Here is a 20,760-nt window from a genome sequence, read left to right as displayed (position 1 = left end):
GCAGAAAGGAAAAAGGAAAGAAGTGAAGTGAGGAGAACGAGAGGAGTGGGGCTAAAGACACCAAAACTTGGTGATTGAATTGTCTTCTAGTTCTTCCAGGCACAAAAGCTTATTCTCTAAAACCATTAAGGAGATTTCATTTGCCATTCCTACAATGGAAAGAATTTAATAATCACTCACTCTCTTAAAGCACTCACCAAACATGGATTTAAATGATCCCGGGCCTAATGATATGTGAAACATCCACATCCTCCTGATGAAGAAGACCCTAGTATAAGTGTTGAAAAAAATCAAGTGTTACCAAAAAAAAAAAAAAAAAAGCCATGAATGAACTGTCTCCTCACCTAGTCCTGTCAACATGTACTCCTTCTGTCTTCATGCTATCCTGAATATTTAGAAGCCTCTGCTTTGATACTCACCCTTCTTAAGGGGTCCTTTATGCCCAGGGAAGTTATATGAGGACCCATGGAGGTTTCAGCACTCTTTCTGACATCTAGGCTACAAACTGTCCAACCCATCTAAATGTAACAACAGTTTTACCCACATTGCTTTTCTGGCTAACTTCTCTAGCTCTTTGTGTAATTTAGGAAGTAGCATCTTCAAAACATTATAAAACACTCCTTAAGTAATGTGTACGTGCTCTTTTGCAAGGCCCTGCCTCGCTCATGTGAGTATTATTTTAAAATACTGCCTCTGGATTCCTGGTCTTCAGTTTGAAATTTTTGTAGCTGCTTCAGCACTTCCTTCCCAGAGAGGGCTTGTGGCCTTGCTCCAAACAACACCACAGGACTTCCGCTAAGTATCCGGTTTTGTTTTGGTTTCCTACAACTGAGCTGTCACTCTCTGAGTTGCTGTTTGCAGAGCCCGCTGGGAGGAAAACAGGAATGGGCCCCTGCGGCACCATGCACAGGGCCAAGGAGCTTGGAAACCACTTGAAGGAGCAGCTGGGTGAAAAGTGGCAGGCCGCTATGGGACTCCTCTCTCAGCCTATGAGGACATAGATGACATCGGAAACCTGTGCTTACAGTTTCTCAGGGGCCTGGCACTTTGCTCTGTTGTCCCAGTGACTCACATGATAATTTTCCAGGCCTTCAAACTAGGTCAACAGCTTTGTTTGCCCAGAGAGCTCCCCTGGGAGGCCATTCTAAGGAAAGCAGACTGAATGGGGATGTTTGGCCAGGTGATTCTTTTTGCTGGCTTTTAGCCTGAGGAAACATGATCAGTATTCAGGCCAGGAGTTTGGAGAATTAAAAGCTGCCAGCATCTGGGCTAAACCAACATACATCAGTATTATTAGTTAAATGTTAACCATACTGCTAATTGCAGCCTTCTCCTGGAAAGAATTGAACAGATGATTTGGGAAGGCCCTAAAACAAGATGTCCACTCCTTATAGATAAGAAAGACAGCAGCTTGTGCTACAAATCTAGTCATAGAAGCTTCCATTAACTGTGAGTGGGACCTGATCAATTTTTTTCTTTATTAAGCGATGTAGTCTGATTCAGTATTTCTCAAATTTGAGAAGTCACAGAGCCCCAAGAACATATCTGAAGACTTGTAGACCCCAGTTTTTTAAGTCGGAATTACAAGTTTTTCTTTTCTTTTCTTTTTTTTTTTTTTTTTGAGACAGAGTCTTGCTCTGTTGCCCAGGCTGGAGTGCAGTGGCATGATCTCAGCTCACTGCAAGCTCCGCCTCCCGTGTTCACGCCATTCTCCTGCCTCAGTCTCCCGAGTAGCTGGGACTACAGGCACCCGCCACCACGCCCGGCTAATTTTTTGTATTTTTAGTAGAGACGGGGTTTCACCATGTTAACCAGGATGGTCTCAATCTCCTGACCTTGTAATCCACCCACCTCAGCCTCCCAAAGTGCTGGGATTACAGGCGTGAGCCACCGTGCCCAGCCCGGAATTACAAGTTTTTCATACCAGTATTATTCATAATGGCCAGAAAGTGAAAACAACCCAAATGTCCATCAACTGATTGGTGGATAAACAATGGGATACAATGGCAACGAAAAGGAATGAAGTGCTGGTGCATGCTACAACATGGATGAATATTGAAAACATGCTAAATGAAAGAAGCCAGACACAAAGGCCACATGTCATATGATTCCAGTTATATAAAATGTCCAGAATAGGCAAATCCAAAGAGACAGAGAGTAGATTAGTGGTTGCCAGGGGTTGGGGAGAGAGGGAAATGGACTGCTAATGGGTTTGGGGTTTTTTGAGGTGTGGGGGGTGATGAAAATGCTCTGAAATTATATAGCAGTGATGGTCGCACAACCTTATGAGTATACCAAAAACCACTAAATTGTATACTTTAAAAGGATGCATTTATGGCATATGAATTACATCTACATTTTATTTGATTTGATTGATTGAGACAGAGTCTCACTCTGGTTGCCCAGGCTGGAGTACAGTGGTGCCATCTCGGCTCACTGCAGCCTCAACTTTTTGGGCTCAGGTGATTCTCCCACCTCAGCCTCCCAAGTAGCTGGGACTACAGGAGCATGACACAATGCCTGGCTAATTTTTTGTATTTTTTTTTTTTTTAGTAGAGATGGGGTTTCACCATGTTGCTCAGGCTGATCTCAAACTCCTGGATTCAAGCAATCAGCCCGCCTCAGCCTCCCAGAGTGCTGGGATTACAGCTGTGAGCCACTGTACCCTCAGTCCACATCTAACTTTTAAAAGTTACATATTATTTTAATTTTAAAAGTTACATATTATTTTAGTTGATTACTGGGTATTAGAATACGTTAAATAGTTTGTGCAGAACAATGAAACCTTGTGTCAAGATTCACTTACGTGGTGGCTAGCCAGGTGGTCCAGAAGTGTAGGTTAATTGTAGATAATCATTGAGGGAAATCTAAAATATACTTGTAGATAATGTCAAGGCCCTAAGAACTCATCAGTAGAACTCTCAAGGGTCCCTGAACCCCAATTTGAGAAACATTGGCCCAGGTAACCTCCCAGGATTTGTGATCCTTTTACATGCTATGTGATGAAAACTCTTTATAATGTACTTTCCAAAGACAAAGTCTGGCCAGGGATGCCTTAGGATTTATAAGTCCCTTGGCTGAACCTTGGTAACATAAGTATGTTATTACTCCATCTACACTCCAGATACTTAATTGAGCATGTGATCTATAAGGATAGAAATGCATTAACCCCATCATGAGATGAAAGTAGAGTATGATATCAGGTGATCTAACATGGAAGATCCTCTGAGGAAGGCCTCCCACTGGGGCCTCACTTGGTTCGTGGATTGACCACTCCTGACTTAGATACTATGACCTTCCAAAAGGGTCCCTGGTGATGGAATAAAGATGGATGCTGGTAACTCAAAACAGAGGGGAAGGACAGTAGGCATTTATGTCAGCAAGGAGGCTTTCCCAAAAGGTCTGTTTGGGCATGGGCAAAGGTCAAGGTATATAGGGTGTGGTTCATGGTTGGCTTTTATACTTATTTAACTGGAGGACAACTCTCTCTATTCTTTGTTTTTTTGTTTTGTTTTTTGAGACAGAGTCTCGCTCTGTGGCCCAGGCTGGAGTGCAGTGGCGCAATCTTGGCTCACTGCAACCTCTGCCTCCCAGGTTCAAGTGATTCTTATGTCTCAGCCTCTTGAGTAGCTAGGATTACAGGCATGTATCACCATGCCTGGCTAATTTTTATATTTTTAGTAGAGACGAGGTTTCGCTATCTTGGCCAGGCTGATCTCGAACTTCCGGCCTCAAGTGATCCATCCACCTCAGATTCCCAAAGTGCTGGGATTACAGGCATGAGCCACTGTGCCCGGCCTGATTTTTTGTTTTCTCACCTAGAAAAAAAACAGAAATTATCCCACCTGCTAGGGTAGTTCAGTCATCAAACTGCTACCAAAGCCCCTATTCTTTATGTATTCTTTATGTACTACACACTAGGCTTGTGCTGGGAGGAAACTGGTGTGGCCCCTTTTCTAAGGGAGCCCACAGCCCAGTGGGGGAGACTATTGTACGTTCTTAGTGTTATGGAAAGAAACTTTGTGTTGAAAGAACTTTGAAAACTATGAGTGCTTTAAAATATATGACAATAAGTATATTTTAATTATCCACTATGAGTCAATGGTTGGTCTGATTTCTGCACCTGGGTATTTCTCTAAGAGGACTAGGTCTCGCTTTGTCACCCAGACTGGAGTGCAGCGGTGTGATCTAGGCTCACTGCAGCCTCAACCTCCCCAGGCTCAGGTGATCCTCCCACCTCAGCCTCCCAGGTAGTTGGGACTACAGGCGCACGTCACCACGCCCAACACATTTTTGCATTTTTTGTAGAGACGGGGTTTCGTCATGTTGCCTAGGCTGGTCTCGAATTCCTGAGCTCGGGCAATCCGCCAGCCTAAGCCTCCCAAAGTGCTGGAATTACAGGCATGAGCCTCCATGCCTGGCCCAAACTACTTTTGTAGAATTAAACATTGGGGCAGTTACTAAATATCATTCACCTGGGTATTGACTGAATTCACCATCTCCCATGATGGTATTTTCATGTTGTGCCCACTAGGTGTCTCGTTATTTTGTAAGAAAATGGAAAAGCACAATGTTTCCACCTGTGTTACCAGTCAGCTATAGGATAAACATGGGAATCACTTAGCTAAAATCTCAGCCCCGTCCTAGCAATCATTGATTAAAATGCCAGTGGTTACCTCTCATTTGAGTAGAAGTAGGGAATGTCCACAAAGATGTCTTTGTGGATTCTTTCTCCTTCTCATAATCCATGTACCTAAAAACTGTTCTCTTAAAGTCAGGACTAGGAAGATGAAGTAGGAATTCTTCCACAACATGAGTACTAAGACCTTAAGGGTAACAGCACTGCATCCCCATTGGTTTCCTAGGTTAATGTTTACAGTGTAACCTGCACGTGAGCTGACATTCCCTAACCACACCACACTATTTGTATGCCCAGCCAGAATGTGTTCTTCCCTATACATCAATCAAAAAGACTTGTTTTCACAACACAATCCAGGGTCTCTTCTTGCACTTAGAATTTCAGGTTTGTAAATAATATAATACTGCTTATCTCAATATTTTCACCTGTGTCATAAATGACTTTTCTTTAGATGGCCCATGCCGAACCTTCTGTATATGAGTGACATCAGAGAGGAAGGCACTAGATAACAAACAGGAAACTGAGTGCCTTCAAAAATTTATTGCAACCTGAAGAGCCCATCTCATCAGGCTTTCATACTCTACTAATGGGAGTGTAAACTGATATGACCTTTCTGCAATACAATTTGACAGTATCTATCAAGAATGTATTTTAAAATGTATTTCAAAAGTACTCTTTAATGCTGTGCCTGTCAGGATCCCAAAAGAAAAAGGATTTCAGCCAGGAGCAGTGGCTCACGCCTACAATCCCAGCACTCTAGGAGGCCAAGATGAGCGAATTGCTTGAGCCCAGGAGTTCAGGACCAGCCTGAGCAACATGGTGTATTAGTCTGTTTTCATACTGCTATAAAGAACTGCCCAAGACTGGGTAATTTATAAAGGAAAGAGGTTTAATTGACTCACAGTTCAGCATGGCTGGGGAGGCTTCAGGAAACTTACAATCATGGCATAAGGCAAAGGATAAGCAAGGCACCTTCTTCATGTGGCGGCAGGAAGGAGAAGTGCTGAGTGACGGGGGAAGAGCCCCTTATAAAACCATCAGATCTCGTGAGAACTCACTATCACGAGAACAGCAGGTGGGAAACTGCCCCCATGATTCAATTAACCTCCACCTGGTCTCTCCCTTGACACATGGGGATTATGGGGATTACAATTCAAGATGAGATTTGGGTAGGGACACAAAGCCTAACCATATCACATGGTAAAAACCCATCTCTACTAAAAATACAAAAATTAGCCAGGCATGGTGGCACACACCTGTAGTCTCAGCTACTCAGGAGGCTGAGGTGGAAAGATCACTTAAACCCAGGACACAGAGGTTGCAGTGAGCCTGTCAAAAGAAAAAGGAAAACTATTTAAGTCAGGATGGTTCAAATGAAGAGACTCTTTTTTTTTTTTTTTTTTTTTTTTGGGAGGGGGGACAGGCTCTCACTCCATCACCCAGGCTGGAGTGCAGTGGCACAACCTAGGCTCACTGCAACTTCTGCCTCCCAGGTTCAAGCGATTCTCCTGCCTCAGCTTCCTGAGTAGCTGGGTTTACAGGCACCCACCACCACCCCTGGGATAATTTTTGTATTTTTAGCAGAAATGGGGTTTCACCATGTTGGCCAGGCTGGTCTCAAACTCCTGACCTCAAGTGATCCGCCTGTCTTGGTCTCCCAAAATGCTGGGATTACAGGTGTTAGCATTGTGCCTGGCAATGAAGAGACTTTAATAAAAGAACTACTTACAGACAGGTAGGCTGGGCTAAGGGGTAAACAGGGATGTTAAGGCACCAAGAGAAAAGCAACAGTGGGAAGCAACAGTTCCTTATCCTAGGGATAAAGGAACAGAGGGAGGAAATAATCTTATAGAATCCAGTAAGAGCAGGGAATGGTGGAGGAGGGATCCAACCCCAAGAAAGGAGACTAGGTTGGGGGTGGGGAGGGGTAAGCAGCTAGCTGGCTCAAAGCAGGAAGAGAGTAAGGAGGAAATACCCTGACTTCTCTCTCTTCTGGCATATGTGATCTCTGGCTGGTGCCACCCCTGAATAAATCCCAAGGAAGCCAAGGGGCAAGGAATACTGGAGATGCAATTCTTTGGAATGAAGAAAGACAGAGATTGCGGTAGGGGTGGGGGCAGGAGTGAAAAATAACCTACACAGTCCTGTAGTTCCACTCCTTAGAATATATCCTAGGGGCATAATCAAAGATGGAAGCAAAGAATTATATATAAGAATGTTCTTCACAGGGTTAAGTATAATAGTAAAAAAAAAAAGAAAGAAAATAAGCTAAATTTCCTATAATAGAAGGATAAATTATAGTATATCCATACTTTGGAATATCATCATGACACAGTAAACATTTTTAAGGAATCTGTGATGATATGTAGAAATGCTTACAATAAAATGTTAATTGAAAAAAACAAAGACACAAAACTATATGCACAGTATTAACCCAGTTCCTTGAACACCTATATGCAAAAGGAAAAACATCTAAAAAATGTGAACAGTATTTGCTTTTGATGATGGGATTACTTTTTTTTCTTAGTAGCTTTCAATGTTTTTCCTTTTTTTCATGTTAAGCATATAATAGTTTTGTGATCAAGGAAAAAAGCCAGTGCCAAAAAGGAGAGCCTTTCTTATTGAAATGGACTCTGCTCAATAGAAAATATTAACAAAGGACACAATTATTTAAGTGTATTAAAATCAGTGACATGAGAGGTGAACTTCAATCTGTCTCCATTTGATATCTGGACAAAAAGTGAAAGAAAAATCAGTCAATTTCTACATGATATTAAATATCCAGATATTTTTAGCCTGGGTGACATGGCAAAACTCCGTCTCTACAAAAAGTAAAAAAATTAACCTGGCGTGATGGCACATGCCTGTTGTCCCAGCTACCAGGGAGACTGAGGTGGGAGGATCACCTGAGCCTGGGGAGGTTGAGGCTGTATTGAGCCAAGATTGAGCCACTGCACTCCAGCCTGGGCAACAGAGTGAGACCCTGTCTTAAAAAATATATATATACATATATATATATACACACACACATACGCACACACACACAAATACATACATATATACACACACATAGATATTTTAGATGATTTTGATTCTTTACTATATTTTTCCCTCTTCACTTTAGTTGTAGCAGGACAAGCCACAGACAAAACTCCTCAGACATCGAGTTAAAGCAGGAAGAGGTTTATTCGGCCAGGAGCATCGGCAGGACTCCTGTCTCAAGAGCCGAGCTCCCTGAGTGAGCAATTCCTGTCCCTTTTAAGAGCTCACAACTCTAAGGGGGTCCGCGTGAGAGGGTCGTGATCAATTGAGCAAGCACGGGGTACGTGACAGGGGCTGCATACACCAGTGGTCAGTGTGAAACAGAACAGACCGGGAAGTTTTACAATGTCTTTCTATAATCTATAGACAACATTAGTTGCTAGGTCAGGGGTTGAATTTTAGGCTTAGGTCAGGCAGGCCCAGGCCTGGTTTCGGGTCTGGTTCCTAGGTTTTGGGTCTGGTTCCTAGGTGCCAGGCTACCTGCTGGCACCTTAGTTTTGCTTCTCTATCCTTTTCTGAGTATAAAACAATATAAAACAATATGAGAGGGTCTGTCTCTCTTCTCTCATAGTGACAGGTATGAGATCAATTCAGCTTTAACTGGACTCACTCATCTTGCAACTCTGAAAAATTAAAAAAAAATTTTTTTTTCCCCCACAACTGTAGCATCAGGCATGGTGGTTCACACCTGTAATCCCAGCACTTGGGAGGAGAAGGCAGGTGGATTGTTTGAGTCCAGAAGTTTGAGACCAGCCTGGCCAACATAGCAAAACCCAGTCTCTACTAAAACATACAAAAATTAGCTCTGCATGGTGGTGTGTGCTTGTAATTCCAGCTACTCAGGAGCCTAAGGCACGAGAATTGCTTGAACCTGGGAAGCCGTGCAGTGAGCTGTTGGCTATAGTGGGGCCAAGATTGTGCAACTGCACTCCAGCCTGGGTGACCCCCCCAAAAAAATTTTTTTTTACTTGGTACTGTCCGTTAGCCTTACATAAAGCTTTATCAATTTACATTTCCAATAAAAAGATGAAAAGATGCTAAACCTCACTTATAATCAGGAAAATGCAAATTAAAATAACAATAGGACAATATTTTTTTTCCCATTTGGGTTCACAAATGTAAAAAGGTTGATAATGCAAAGTATGGAGGGAGATAGAGACATTTGTCCTCACATAAAAGTTCTTTTAACAACGAGAATCTACACATTAGGGAGTGTTCCTGAGAGAGATTAAAAGTGATTATATTATGCTAGATTGTTGTGATAAATAAACAAAGGACGCTTCTGTTACAGGATCATTGGTTATTTTATGTGTGCTAATAGCAGCCCTGCTGTTAACATGTATCCATTGAGCATTTTTATCTTGTATCATTATATTCTTTTCTTTTTTCTTTTGTATTTTCTATTTCTTGTATCATTGTTTTCTAATCACTAATTCATTACTTCACTAAGTAGACATGAATTTCTCTATTTTATCTTCTATTATCTATTTTTTTTAATAAAAAAGACAGGGTCTTAGTATGCTGCCCAGGCTGGTCTCAAACTCCAGGGCTCATCCTCCCGCCTCAGCCTTCCAAAGTGCTGGGATTATAGGCAGGAGCAACTGCCCCTAGCCAAATGTCTCCATTTTAATAGCTATAGTTTAGTTTACCATTTACACAGCACTTTCTCATCAAATACTTTCATTTATCTCTGCTTCAGTGACAGTGGGAGGTGCTATTTTCAGATGAGGAAATTGAATCTCAGAGAAGTTAAATGATTTTCCAAGGTCACAGTCACTAATAAGTGGAGGGGCTCAGGTCCTCTGACTCCCAGTTCCACTAGCTTCTCCCTTTCTCAACTGCTTTTCAAACGAAGCACAGTGGAAGCCCTCCCTGGCTCTTCCATGGAGTTCAAGTCAATCCGAAAGGAACCACAAGGGGCAGAATGGTGCAGTGGAGGATACAGCTAGCTGGAAGCCTGAGAACTGTTTTTTTCTTCACTCTGTGCTTCTCCCAGTTGTGTGACCATAGGCAAGTCATTTAGCCTCATGGAGCCTCACTGGCCTCTTTAGGAAAATAGAGATGAAGAGATGACACTTGCTTACTAGTGTTGAAAGCAGAGATGATGCCATGCAGTTCCTTCTAGCTGTGAGGGGTTTTTTTTGTTTGTTTTTTGTTTTTGAGACAGTCACATTCTGTCGCCCAGGCTAGAGTATCATGGTGCGATCTCGGCTCCAACCTCTGCCTCCAGGGTTCAAGTGATCCTCCCACCTCAGCCCTCAAGTAGCTGGGACTACAGGAGTGGGCCACACTACACTTGGCTAATTTTTATATTTTTAGAAGAGATGGGGTTTCACCATGCTAGCCAGACTGGTCTCGAACTCCTGGGCTCAAGTGATCCACCTGCCTGAGCCTCCCAAAGTGCTAGGATTACAGGAGTGAGCCACCGCGCCTAGCCACCTAGCTGTGAGATTTTGAGCCAAACTTAGACTAGTGCTCCTTCTCTGCTCATATATTTTACAAAATACCACTTTCTGCAATGGATTTAGTCTCTGCAAATGTGAACTCACAACAGACAAGCTCACCATATAATTAATGCTTTCCTTGATTGGGGTCTAAAACTGTTCCCTTACCTTTTTTTTTTCTTTTTCTTTTTTTTTTTTTTAAGTATTATTAGGTAAACTTGCTGAAAGATAAGGAAATCCCAAGAGAACAACAGCAAATGGTTTCAGGTAGCTCACTGTATCTGAAAAGGTGTTTTCTGCCTGGATCTCTATTTGGTGTGGCCACCTACATTGTTTGTTGCCTATTACATATTTTTACAGATTTTATTATTACAGTTTTTTTTTTTTGAGACAGGGTCTCGCTCTGTTGCCCAGGCTGGAGTGCAGTGGCACGACCTCAGCTCACTGCAGCCTCTGCCTCCCGGGTTCAAGCGATTCTCCTGTCTCAGCCTCCTGAGTAGCTGGGATTACAGGTGCCCGCCACCATGCTTGGCTAATTTTTGTATTTTTAGTAGAGATGGGGTTTCACCATGTTGGCCAGGCTGGTCTCAAACCCCTGACCTCGGGTGATCCGCCCGCCTCAGCCTCTCAAAACGGCAGCATTACAGGCATGAGCCACTGCACTTGGCTCACAGTTGGTTCTTTATAGTTTCAATTTCCATAAGCCAAAGAGTCTTTGTTTTTTTGTTTTGTTTTGTTTTGTTTTGTTTTTAAGACAGAGTCTCCCTCTGTTGCCCAGGCTGGAGTACAGAGGTGAAATCTCAGCTCACTGCAACCTCTGCCTCCTGGGTTCAAGCAATTCTCCTGCCTCAGCCTCCCAAGTAGCTGGGACTACAGGCTCGTGCCACCATGCCCAGCTAATTTTTGTATTTTTAGTAGAGACAGGGTTTCACTATATTGGCCAGGCTGGTCTCGAACTCCTGACCTCGTGATCCGCCCACCTTGGCCTCCCAAAGAGCTGGGATTACAGGCATGAGCCACTGCACCTGGCCAAGCCAAAAATTTTACAAGCTGGAAAGAGCCTTAAGAGATCACTTGATCCTTTCCCCTATCTTCGAGCGGGTAAAATATTTTTCCATTTAGCAGAGGAAGCATCCAGTGCCCAGAAAGCCTGAAAGTTATTGAAGGTTTCACAGCCAGCAAGTATCCTCGTGCTGCAGGACTTATTCCATTCTTGCTGCATGACCATTTATTAGTAATCCTGACTCTTCCAGAAAATTGCAATGAAAGCCAAAAAGAGTAAACTATATGATCATTGGCTGTTTTCTTTTTATCACACATCATGAATTCTTCTAGTCCTAACCATATTTTGATGCATTATTTATAAGAGCCATCTGGTCACAGGTTCCTGGAGAAAACTCTGGAATTTTAAAAAGTCTGCTTTATTTTTCCAGGAAACACACTGCATAGCTCCAATCTATCCTTTACCTGTTCATCAGGGATACAGAAGGCAATTTGGATTCTTTTTTAAAATTGAGATATAACTTACCTACAGTAAAGTGCACAACTTTTTTTTTTTTTTTTTTTTAGACAGAGTCTCGCTCTGTTAGCCAGGCTGGAGTGCAGTGACACAGTCTTGGCTCACTGCAACCTCCGCCTCCCAGGCTCAAGCAATTCTCCTGCCTCAGCCTCCCGAGTAGCTGGGATTACAGGCGCCTGCCACCACGCCTGGCTAATTTTTGTATTTTTAGTAGAGACTGTGTTTCACCAAGTTGGCCAGGCTGGTCTCAAACTCCTGACCTCATGTAATCTGCCCTCCTCGGCCTCCCAAAGTGCTGGGATTATAGGCATGAGCCACCGCGCCTGGCCTTTTTTTTTTTTTTTAAGATGGAGTCTTGCTCTTGTTGCCCAGGTTGGAGTGCATTGGCACAATCTCGGAAGCTCACTGCAACCTCTGCCTCCCAGGTTCAAACAATTCTCCTGCCTCAGCCTCCTGAGTAACTGGGATTATAAGCGCCCACCCCCACGCCCGGGTGATTTTTGTATTTTTAGTAGAGATGGGGTTTCGCCATGTTGGCCAGGCTAGTCTCGAACTCCTGACCTCAGGTGATGCGCCTGCCTCGGCCTCCCAAAGTGCTGGGATTACAGGCGCGAGCCACCAAGCCTGGCCAAAGTGCATAACTTCTAAGTGGACAACTCAAAATATTTTTACATGTGTATGTACCATGTAACACAGATCAACATATAGATTGTTACTAGCACCTCTGAAGAATCTCTGTGCCCTATACTAGTCAGCACCCTCTAGGGATAACCACTGTTTTGACTTTTATCACCACAATTTAGTTTTGCCTGTTTTTGAACTTCATATTAATAGAATCAGACAGCATGTATTGTATTTGTTTTCTTTCACTCAACACTATGCCTGTGAAATTATTGACCATATTCTAAAGATGCAATTCATCTTCTGGCTCAAGTCCTCAGGGAATCTGTCAAAACTAGGTACATACTATGTTAGCTATACACAGGTATGCATAGTCTAAAAACAGGCAGTTGAGAAAAGAACTTTCTTAAATGACCAAAATAGAATAACCAACCTATGCTGCTCTTGTTGCTTTCTACTCTTGCTCCAATTTCACTTTCATCTCTGCTTTGAAATGGGATCTGATCCACCCAAGTATTTTCTTTTCTTCTCCCACTAATGGATAAACAGCTTATGCAATTTTCCTTACTTATTTATATCCAGCATTCCCCATTAATGCTCCACAATCAGTGGTCTACAAGGTATAAATGGCCTCAAGCTATAATTTGATGCAGCCCTCTATCATCAGCAAGAAAAGCATTACTGGGGCCAGGTGCAGTGGCTCATGCCTGTAATCCCAGCACTTTGGGAGGCTGAGGCAGGTGGATCACGAGGAGGTCAGGAGATAGGGGCCATTCTGGCCAACAAGGTGAAACCCCGTCTCTACTAAAATAAGAAGAAAAAATTAGCCGGGCATGTGGCGCATGCCTGTAGTCCCAGCTACTCAGGAGGCTGAGGCAGGGGAATCACTTGAACCCGGGAGGCAGAGGTTGCAGTGAGCCGAGATCCCACCACCGCACTCCAGCTGGGGGACAGAGCAAAACTCTGCCTCAAAAAAAAAAAAAAAAAAAAAAAAAAAGAAAGAAAGAAAGAAAGAAAAGAAAACAAAAGCATTATTATTGGACGGGGTGCAGTGACTCACACCTGTAATCCCAGCACTTTGGGAGGCCAAGGCAAGCAGATCACTTGAGACTAGGAGTTTGAGACCAGCCTGCCAACGTGGTGAAACCCTGTCTCTACTAAAAATACAAAAAAGAGCTGGGTGTTGTGGCAGGCACCTGTAATCCCAGCTACTGGGGAGGCTGAGGCAGGAGAATCACTTGAACCCAGGAGGTGGAGGTTGCAGTGAGCCAAGATTGCGCCACTGCACCCCAGCCTGGGCGACAGAATGAGAGCCTATCAAAAAGAAAGAAAAGAAAAGAAAGGAAAGGAAAGAAAAGGAAAGGAAAAGAAAGGAAGAGAAAGAAAGAGAAAATAAAAGAAAGATTAAAGAAAAGAAAGAAAGGAGAGAAAGGAAAGCATTAAAAGCATTATTATGCTCTATATTCAGATTCAACAGATATTTACTGAGCACATATAATCTTTAATGTATTTTGCTAGGTGTTATGGAGAACTACAAAAATATAGCAAGCATGGGTTCTACCCTTATGAACATTCAGTCTAGCAAAGAAGCAGTATAGTATGGATATCTACATAAAAGATCATAATATAAGCTATAAAGTATTAAAAATGACACCATTTCAGTTAAAAGAAAAAAGATGCTATTCAAAAAGCTCAGAGGAAAAGTTAGCTTCTAGTCAGGGTGGTGTCAAGGAAGCTTGGTGGGAGAGTATTTATACTAGAAGGATTACAAGAAGTAGGATATCATGACTAGATAGGTTTAGTCATACAGTGGATGGGGCAAGGGCATTTTAGATAACCATAAGGACAAGGACCCTGAACTGGGAAATTATGCTGCATGTACAGGGAGTGACTGTGCAGTCTGACCAAAGAACAGGGCAAGTAATGAAGAAACTGGGGCCCCGGGTGGTTATGGATTACCCAAAGCCATAGCACCAGACAGCCCTAGAATGGGCATTGAATCCCAGGCGTTTTCCTTCTTTAATGCTCCCACAATATGACCAAGTCAACATTTTAGTCACTGCTCTGCTTTATTTACAACAACCCATTATATATTGTCCATTAAGTAATTGACTCAACAAACACTTATCGAATATCTAGTACACTCTAGGCATAATTGGATGCTATGGTCTCCAAGGCTGATTTGATATGTGTTATAAAATACTTTTTCCCAAGTGGGGAATAGGGCTAATATTGGGCTAAGACAGATTGTCTTTGTTAAAATTTTATAGAGTTATACTTCAGAGCAAATACTATAAACAACAAAGACAATTAAATAAACCACAAAAACAGATCTCTGTATCATGTTTTTCTACACGACATCAATACACTGAGTCTTAGCAATGACTGCCCATGTGTTTTTTCCATAACTATGCTCACTTATGTTTTAGCAAGGGGTAATACAGAAGGATATGAAACCCTCCATCCTTGAGCGAAAGTTTAAAAACATTTCTAGTATTATAGTAGAACAAGACTCACTTCCGTTTAGCTTATCAACCACCAAGAGACATTTCCCCTTTGTACTTGTTATGTTTTAGTGTAACTATGGAGACACAGCACTTTCCATGCAAGTGACACACATGATTTTGGTTTAACATACTCATTTTCTGAGAAACATTTTAAAATGTGGTCACTATTTTAAAAATTGTGGTCACTATGAGATCTTTGAGCTACTTTGGTATTTCAATGTAAATCCATGCATTTGTTAGCAATATTCATGAGGGAAGAGTTAAGTACCACGGATTATGGATTCTTTCCGATTCCATCAAACTATTCCTACTTAAAGCTTTGGTGCCAGAAAAAAAAAAAAGGTAATTATGAATTGAACAAATTGGGCTATCAGATATTTTTATAAATCATAGGGTATATCAAGTTGAGTTTTGAGAGCTCTGTTTCCAGGTATATGGCAGGCTAGGAATTCACACTGCACCTCCCACTAGAAACAATTAAAAAGGCTGAATTAAAAAAATCTTAAACCTCTTAGAAGCATTGAGCATGGGCAAGAAAGAAAGAAATTATTAGGTCAAAGAGAAGTGAAGAAGGAATCCAGACAGGTAAGTGGACAACACTGTCCAGGTGTACAACACCAGGAGGTACCATTTGGATTCTATTCACCTAAATGATGCTCTTGGGGTTGTTTGATGCTATGGCCCTGAGATCATTTTGCCCTAAGGGCATTTGCTCAACCTGGTGAACTGCAGCTTGGGCTTCACAATGGTTCCAGAGACAAGGTAAAGCCGAGGGCTTGGAGAATCCCACTGGAGACCATTCTCCCAATAAAGCTTGGACCCTTTAGGTGGAGATGAAAACCAGCATACCCATTCATCCTCAGGGTACTGCACAAAAAGTTCCTGTGGAACTAAGTAGAATTAAGTACTAAAAAATACTGTCACTGAAAGACTGACTTGTGATGATCTACAGCCAAAACAGGTTCATAAAAGCCTCAAGCTATTACTCTAAGTTGAGTAGGCAGGCCCCAGGTGCGTGGAAGAAACAAATACAAATCTTCTCTGGAGGAATGTACCTCAATAACTCACAAATTATTTTCTAAGAAAATTGAGCAGCTCACAGTAACAAACATTAAGCACTCAAAGAAATGCTACTATATAAATGAAAACCAGAAGAAAGAAGAAATCACATACAATAGAATTAAATGGAAAACATCTACAAATATTTGAGAAATTTAAATTATCACACATACAAGGTGAAAAAAACATTTTACTTCTTTTTTTTTTTTTTTTTTTGAGATGGAGTTTTGCTCTTGTTGCCCAGGCTGGGTGCAATGGCGCGATCTTGGCTCACAGCAACCTCCACCTCCTAGGTTCAAGCGATTCTCCTGCCTCAGCCTCTGGAGTAGCTGGGAGTACAGTCATGCACCACCACACCTGGCTACTTTTGCATTTTTAGTAGAGATGGGGTTCCTCCATGTTGGTCAGGCTGGTCTCGAACTCCCGACCTCAGGTGATCCACCCTCCTCAGCCTCCCAAAATGCTGGGATTACAGGCATGAGCCACCATGCCTGGTCACCATTTTACTTATTTAAGAAAAAAAAATACAAAGTAGAAAATACCTATTTATTAGGCTCATGAACCCCACGGAGGGAGCATCGTTAAAGTCTCTCTTCCCCCTGCCATCATGTCTAAGGCCGAGTTTCCTAAAGAACCAGAACAGCAGAGGAAACTCTTCACTGGAGGGTTGAGCTTTGAATGAGAGCCTGAGGAGCCATTTTGAGCAATGGGGAACGCTCACAGACTGTGTGGTAATGAGAGATCCAAGCACCAAGCGCTCCAGGGGCTTAGGGTTTGTCACATATGCCCCTGTGGAGGCAGTGGATGCAGCCGTGAATGCAAGGCCACGCAAGGTGGATGAAAGAGCTGTGGAAACAGAGAGCTGTCTCAAGAGGAGATTCTCAAAAACCCAGTGCCCACTTAACTGTGAAAAAGATATTTGTTGGTGGCATTAAAGAAGACACAGGGCCCAGCCCAGTGGCTCACGCCTATAATCCCAGCACTTTGGGAGGCCAAGGTGGGCGGATCACCTGAGGTCGGGAGTTCAAGACCAGTCTGACCAACATGGAGAAACCCAGTCTCTACTAAAAATACAAAATTAGCCGGGTGTGGTGGCATATGCCTGTAATCCCAGCTACTCCAGGAGGCTGAGGCAGGAGAATCGCTTGAACCTGGGAAGCGGAGGTTGTGGTGAGCCGAGATTGCACCACTGCACTCCAGCCTGGGCGACAGAGTGAAACTCCGTCTCAAAAAAAAAAAAAAAAAAGAAGACACTGAAGAACAGCACCTAAGAGATTATTTTGAACAGTATGGAAAAATTGAAGTGATTGAAATCATGACTGACTGAGTCAGTGGCAAGAAAAGGGGCTTTGCCTTTATAACCTTTGACTACCATGACTCTATGGATAAGACTGTCATTCAGAAATAACCATACTGTGAAGTTAGGAAAGCCCTGTTAAAGCAAGAGATGGCTGGTGCTTCAGCCAGCCACAGAGGTCAAAGTGGCTCTGGAAACTTTGGTGGTGGTCATGGAGGTAGTTTCGGTGGGAATGACAATTCTGGTCATGAAGGAAACTTAAGTGGTCTTGGTGGCTTTAATGACAGCTGTGGTGGTGGTGGATATGGTGGCAGTGGGGATGGCTATAATGGATTTAGTAATGATGGAAGCAATTTTGGGGGTGGTGGAAGCTACGATGATTTTGGCAATTACAACAATCAGTCTTCAAATTTCAGACCCATGAAGGGAAGAAACTTTGGAGGCAGAAGCTCTGGCCCCTATGGTGGTGGAGGCCAATACTTTGCCCAACCACGAAACCAAGGTGGCCGTGGCGGTTCCAGTAGCAGCAGTAGCTATGGCAGTGGCAGAAGATTTTAATTAGGAAACAAAGCTTAGCAGGAGAGGAGAGCCAGAGAAGTGACCCAGTGGAGCTACAGCTTACAATAGATTCATCAACTCAGCCAAGTACCGTGGTGGCAGGGCCCAGCTGCTACAAAGAAGACATGTTTTAGACAAATACTCATGTGGATAGGCAAAAAACTCGAGGACTGTATTTGTGACTAATTATGCATAACAGCTTATTTTAGTTTCTCTTCTGTGGAAAGTATAAAGCATTCCAACAAAGGGTTTTAATGTAGATTTTTTTTTTTGCACCCATGCTGTTCATTGCTAAATGTAAGAGTCTGATCATGACACTCAATAAATGTGTCTTTTTTTTTTTTTTTTTTTTTAAAGTGCTGTGTAAAGTTAGTCTACTCTGAAGCCATCTTGGTAAATTTCCCCAACAGTATGAAGTTAGAATTCCTTCAGGTGACACCAGGTTCTTTTTTTTTTTTTTTTGAGACGGAGTTTCCCTCTTGTTGCCTAGGCTGGAGTGCAATGACACGATCTCGGCTCACCGCAACCTCCGCCTCCAGGGTTCAAGCGATTCTCCTGCCTCAGCCTCCTGAGTAGCTGGGATTACAGGCATGCGGCACCATGCCCAGCTAAATTTTGTATTTTTTTTTTTTTTTTTTTTTTGAGACGGAGTCTCGCTCTGTCGCCCAGGCTGGAGTGCAATGGTGCGATCTTGGCTCACTGAAAGCTCCGCCTCCCGGGTTCACGCCATTCTCCTGCCTCAGCCTCCCAAGTAGCTGGGACTACAGGCGCCCGTCACCACGCCCAGCTAATTTTTTTGGTATTTTTAGTAGAGACGGGGTTTCTCCATGTTGGTCAGGCTGGTCTTGAACTCCTGACCTCAGGTGATCCACCCGCCTTGGCCTCCCAAAGTGCTGGGATTACAGGCGTGAGCCACTGTGCCTGGCCTGACGCCAGGTTCTATTTGGAATTTATATGCAACCTGCTTGGGTGGAAAAGCCGTTGTCTTCACAAACCTTGGTGTAGTTGAACTGATAGTTACTGTTGTGACCTGAAGTTCATCATTAAAAGAGATTACTCAAGCAAAATCATAGAATTATTGGTTATAGAAATGATTGTTGGCAGGGTGTGGTGGCTCACGCCTCTAATCCCAGTACTTTGGGAGGCCGAGGCGGGCGGATCAGGAGGTCAGGAGATCCAGACCATCCTGGGCAACAAGGTGAAACCATGTCTCTACTAAAAATACAAAAAAAAAAAAAAAAAATTAGCTGGGCGTGGTGGCCTGTGCCAGTACTCCCAGCTACTCCAGAGGCTGAGGCAGGAGAATCCCTTGAACCCAGGAGGTGGAGGGTGCAGTGAGCTGATATCGCTCCACCGCTCTCCAGCCTAGGTGACAGAGTGAGACTCCGTCTCAAAAAAAAAAAAAAAAAAGATTGTTGGCACATCCTATGCAATGTATCTAAATTGAATAATGGTACCAGATAAAATTATACATGGGAATGAAGTTTGTGTGTCATCCATTATCATGTGTAATCAATAAACGATTTAATTCTCTTGACAAAAAAAAGAAGAAGAAGAAGAAAGAAAATACCTATTTAAGGCTGACATGGTGGCTCACTCCTTTAATCACAGTACTATGGGAGGCCAAGGCAAGAGGATCGCTTGAGCCCAGGAGTTCCAGACCATCCTGGGCAACATGGTGAAACCCCATCTCTACCAAAAATACAAAAATTAGCCAGGTGTGGTGGCACACGCCTGTAGTCCCAGCTACTTGGGGCGCTGAGGTGGGAGGATCGCTTGAGCCCAGGGAGGTCGAGGGTGCACTCCAGTCTGGGTGACAGAGTGAGAACCTGTCTCAAAAAAAAAAAAAAAAAAAAAAGGAATGGAAAATACCTATTTAAAACAGGAAACTATAGAAAATAGCCTAATAGTTTTAAAAAATAGAACTTTAGAAATGAAATGAATAAAATAATGGACAAGTTTAACCTCAGATTACATACAAGTGAACAGAAAAATAAACAAACTGAATGATACGACAATAGAAAATTATCCAGCCTTCAGTAAAGAAAGACAAGAAGAAGGGAAACATGAAAGAGCAGTAAATAGATATGGAGGATAAATTAAGACAATCTAACATGTATTGATAAATTTGGAGTTCTGGAAGGCAAAGAGAGAGAAAATGGTAAAGAGGTAATTTTTTTTTTTTTTTTAAGATAAGTTCTTGCTCTGCTGCTCAGGCTGGAGTGCAGTGGCACAACCATGGCTCACTGCAGCCTTGAACTCCTGGGCTCAAGCGATCCTCCCACCTCAGCCTCCCGAGTAGCTGGGACCACAGGCATGTGCCAACATGCCTAGCTAATTAAAAAATTTATTTTCTGTAGAGACGGGGCCTCACTATGTTACCCAGGTTCCTCTTGAGCTCCTGGGCTCAAGTCATTCTACTGCCTTGGCCTCCCAAAGTGTTGGGATTATAGGTGTGAGCCACCATGCCTGGCCAAAAGGGTAATATTTGAAGAGACAGTAGCTAAGAAATTTTTAGGACCAATCTGTTTAAAAACACAGATTTAAGAAGTCCACTGAATTTCAACCAGGATTGAAAAAAAAAAAGTATTTTCAGTTAAACACAACATAGTGAAACAACAGCATACCAGAGACAAATGATCTCAGAAGCTGATTGACTGCTGACTTCACAAGAGAAAAAAAATAAGTGCGAACTTAGAATTTTACCCCTCAAAAAACAGCTTTTGGCCAGGCGGAGTGGCTCATGCCTGTAATCCCAGCACTTTGGGAGGCCGAGGTGGGTGAATCACTTGAGGTCAGGAGTTTAAGACCAAACTGGCCAACATGGTGAAACTCTGCCTCTACTAAAAATACAAAAATTAGCCAGGTGTGGTGGCGTGCACCTATAATCCCAGCTACTTGGGAGTTTGAGGTGCGAGAATTGCTTGAACCCGGGAGGCGGAGGCTGCAGTGAGCCAAGATTGAGCCACTGCACTCCAGCCTAGCCCACAGAGCAAGAATCCATCTCAAAAAAAGAATAAATAAATAAATAAATAAAAAGTTCAAAAAGGAAGATGAAAAACAGGCATTTAAGG

General features: G+C 42.8%; 1 long non-coding RNA gene and 1 pseudogene across 1 annotated transcript in view; one reads left to right on the top strand and one right to left on the bottom strand.

The window, feature by feature from the left end:
- LOC134757255 (uncharacterized) overlaps positions 1 to 20,760 on the bottom strand; it is a 66,834-nt gene that overhangs the window by 25,421 nt on the left and 20,653 nt on the right. The gene's annotated exons all lie outside the window — the stretch shown is intronic.
- Positions 16,566 to 18,031, top strand: LOC115930815 (heterogeneous nuclear ribonucleoprotein A1-like; annotated as a pseudogene).

Source organism: Gorilla gorilla, chromosome 16 (assembly GCF_029281585.2).
Source record: "Gorilla gorilla gorilla isolate KB3781 chromosome 16, NHGRI_mGorGor1-v2.1_pri, whole genome shotgun sequence".
In the NCBI taxonomy this organism is placed as follows: Eukaryota; Metazoa; Chordata; class Mammalia; order Primates; family Hominidae; genus Gorilla; species Gorilla gorilla.
Note: the sequence above shows the minus strand (reverse complement) of the source record. Positions and strands in the feature narration are given on the sequence as shown.